The sequence below is a fragment of the Pseudorca crassidens genome, chromosome 19 (genome assembly GCF_039906515.1).
Source record: "Pseudorca crassidens isolate mPseCra1 chromosome 19, mPseCra1.hap1, whole genome shotgun sequence".
Classification (NCBI taxonomy): Eukaryota; Metazoa; Chordata; class Mammalia; order Artiodactyla; family Delphinidae; genus Pseudorca; species Pseudorca crassidens.
This window is the reverse complement of record NC_090314.1, coordinates 18,661,025-18,665,054: the sequence shown is the minus strand read 5'-3', so window position 1 is coordinate 18,665,054 and position 4,030 is coordinate 18,661,025.

Here is a 4,030-nt window from a genome sequence, read left to right as displayed (position 1 = left end):
GTCTCGGCTACCAAGCTTTCTTTTCCGGACCTCCCCACCTGGGGCAGAAATGTTAGGACACACGGACTGTAGATTCCCTGGTCCTGTGATCTTACCCCGACCCTCACCTAGGACTGTGAAGTTTCAATCCAAAGAGTGAGGTATCTCGGAGTACTTCCTAACCAGCATGGGGAGGATGGGGCTGGCGGGGAGAACTTCCTCCAGGAGAACTTCCAAAAGGATTGGAAGCAGCAGCTGCCCTGCCCAGAGGAAGGGAGAGGGTGCCCTTCCACCACACCCCTTCGTACTGAGATCTACCCCTCCCTCCTCTCACCCTGCATCTCCTCACACAAGAAAGGGTCACTGCCCTACCCTGGCTGTGCCTTGCTGCCCCCATCTTTCCCTGGCTCGGCTCTGGGTTCCACAGATGACATGAATGGACCATAGCCCTGGAGGGTGGTCTCTGGAGGGCCAGGGGCCCACTCAGTCCCACTTAGGGTACCACCACCAGGCAGGCTGCTGTCACCAAACAGCAGCCCGAGAGGCAGCCCCACACTCTGCCTGAACAGGGCTGGGGCAGGTGTGGGAGCCAAAAGCACATACATGGACCTCAGACCATGAGTCTCAGAGCAGCCACAGGTGGGTCTTTTGCTTAGAAAGTTCTTCCAGGGGCTAGGCCTAGGGGCAAGCCAACACCACCTGCCTTCCCCAGAGGACAGTTCTGCAAAGGATCCCATAATAGAACCCCGCCCTACATCAGCACCCTCCCTCACAGAGGCTCTAAGTCTGGGGCTGGGGCTAGAGGGAGAGGGCGGGGCAGGGAGTGGGGGAAGGCATGGACAGCCAGTGCACCCAAGAGGAAGATGCCCCCACCCTGCGCGCCGCAGCCCAGCCCCGCAGTATAGGAAGCGGTGAAGGCTCTCTGTCAAGCCCCCAGCTGACGTTGCACCCCAGCTCTGAGCAACCCCAGGCCTGTGTCTTGATACCCAAGACCCCAAGGGCTGGGCAAATGTTTCGTGGGAGAACCCACTTCCTTGGACGCTGGAGACTCAGACAACCTGCTCCACACCTCCAGCCTAGGCAGCAAGCAAGGACATCTCCAGGAGCCCTCAGTCCGACCTCAGTCTTCTGGGCCCATTCGACACACCTACGAGTAAGCTTGCCCCTGTGCAAGTAAGACAGGTGGCAAGCAGATAAGACTTTGGGGTCTTATGTTTGTTTGTTTGTTTGTAACCAGACTGGCCCTTGGACTTAAAACCGGGGGGGGGGGGGGGTGGCGGGGGCGGCTTCCCTCTGAACTGAGCCCCACACTTCCACTCATATGCTGCCCCCTGCTGGCCACCTATCACCACGTGTTCAACCACCGTTTAGAGTGAGGAACAGTCTGAATGGATGCAGGGTCTGCATGCTCTAACACTATCCACTAGTCCTCTATTTGTGGGGAATTAACCCTTTTGTTCAGGGGCTCTAAACATGAGGGTTCTAAAACTGGTTAGAATTCATGAGTCCATGAATTTGAATAAAGGAATTACACCTTCATTTTCACTCATCTCTACCTCGAATTTAGCATTTCTCTCAATTAAAAAATGTCACCAGTGGGCTTCCCTGGTGGCGCAGTGGTTGAGAATCAGTCTGCCAATGCAGGGGACATGGGTTCGAGCCCTGGTCCAGGAGGATCCTACATGCCGCAAAGCAACTAAGCCCGTGCACCACAACTTCTGAACCTGTGCTCTAGAGCCCATGAGCTACAACTACTGAAGCCCGCGCGCCTAGAGCCTGTGCTCCACAGTAAAGAGAAGCCACCACAACGAGAAGACTGTGCTCCGTAATGAAGAGTAGCCCCCGCTCGCCACAACAAGAGAAAGCCTGCGCGCAGCAATGAAGACCCAACGTAGCCAAAAATAAATTTATTTAAAACAAAAATGTCAGCAACGGGGGGGCTTGCCTGGCAGTCCAGTGGTTAAGACTCTGTGCTTCCACTGCAGGGGGCACGGGTTTGATCCCTGGTTGGGGAACTAAGATATCGCAGCGGGCCGGAAAAAAAAAAGTCAGCAATAAATCACAATAGCTTTTCACAGAATCTGTGACTTTGTCATTAGTAGAGAAATCACAGATGTTTTCATATTACATTACAGGTATTGCAGAATATGTATAGATCTCTCTATATAGTTTTTAATTCATAAAATATATAGGATTACAATATACTTTATGTACGTAAAAACTTTATTGGGTCTTCCCTGGTGGCGCAGTGGTTAAGAATCCGCCTACCAATGCAGGGGACACGGGTTCGAGCTCTGGTCCGGGAGGATCCCACATGCCGCGGAGCATCTAAGCCCGCGAGCCACAACTACTGAGCCAACATGCTGCAACTTTTGAAGCCTGCGTGCCTGGAGCCCGTGCTCTGCAACAAGAGAGGCCACTGCAATAAGTCCACGCACCGCAATGAAGAGTAGCCCCCGCTCGCTGCAACTAGAGAAAGCCCGCGCACAGCAACAAAGACCCAACACAGCCAAAAATAAAAATTAATTTTTTAAAAAATAAAAAAAAACAGGGCTTCCCTGGTGGCGCAGCGGTTGAGAGTCCGCCTGCCGATGCAGGGGACACGGGTTCGTGCCCCGGTCTGGGAAGATCCCACATGCCGCGGAGCGGCTGGGCCCGTGAGCCATGGCCGCTGAGCCTGCGCGTCCGGAGCCTGTGTTCCGCAACGGGAGAGGCCACGATAGTGAGAGGCCCGCGTACCAGAAAAAAAAAAAAAATAAATAAATAAAAAAATAAATAAATAAAAAATTAAAAAAACACAAAACCTTATTGTCCACAGGCTTCAGTAGAGACAACATTGGGTCCATGACACACAAAAAAGTAAAGCACCCTTGCTTTAGTTGCCAGGTGGCGGGGAAATGGAGGGTGGCTCTCAGGGGAGGGGCCAGCCTAGGGAGGAAGGCACTAGGGGCTTGGGACAGCAGCTCTTCACCATCTGGAAGGGAAGCATCTCAATATTTTACAAAGGGTGTGGCAGTCCCCATGTGCACCCCGGCTCCAGCCCAGGTGGGCATGTGTGGTGGGTCTCCCTGTAGAATTTGGGTTTTCCTGCTCAACCCAGGGGTGAGGTCCTCGTGACACCCCTAAGGAGTCAAAGCAAAAATATCTGGCTGACTTCAAAGAGACAGAATCTGAGGCCCAGGTCTGGCAAGGTCCAGATCAGCCTTCAAGGTCAACAGCTCGTCATCACCAGAGCCAGGACTAGCCCCACCTGGCCCTGTCTTCTTCCTCCTTCTACTGCCCAGGGATCCTCTGGGTTCCCAGGAAAAGTGCCAGGAACCAAATGCATCAAGTTGCACCATTAGCAGTAGGAACAGTGCCAGAGGCATGAAGACTTAAAAGGAGGCAGGGTGCCAAGGCTTCTCCCAGCCAGGCTCCTCCACGCCCAGGGGACACAGATGAGGGCCTCTTTGGTACATGCTCCAGGGATGAGGACCTCAGAACAGGGACCTCCTTATCCATCTGAAGGTGGAAGTACAGCAGGCCCGATCCAGGACCCCAACCCGATTCGATTTAGCAGGTGCAGTGAGGACTGTTACCAGAGTGGTAGGGGAGGGTTTTCTTCCTGACACCTGTGTTGGCCTAAAAGTCCCTCTTGCTTGCTATACCTTCTCTGTATACTTGTAACCTCCAAAACGACACTTCCAACTCCAAACACTTGTATACCTGTACAGCCTCATCTGCAAACCAAAACCCCCTCCCATCCCACGCCCCTTCCTCCCCTTTGTGACAGCTGACAGTTGCTGACCACTTACTTCTTGGTGAAATTCTTTCTTCCCTCAGTTTTAAAACAGCCTGCTCCCAAACAGGCTCCCGTCCTCACCTCTCCGGCTTTTCTTCCTGTCTCCATCACTGGTTCCTCTCCCTCTGCCCTGCTCTCAAATGCTCATTGGCCTTCCCTGGGGTTACACATGCCCATTCAGTGACCCTCCGTTGTGAGGGGTGGACGGTTAGCACTGAGTGTCCCATTAAGTGGAGCACATTTGGCATTCCGGTCCCCTGCTCACTGAAC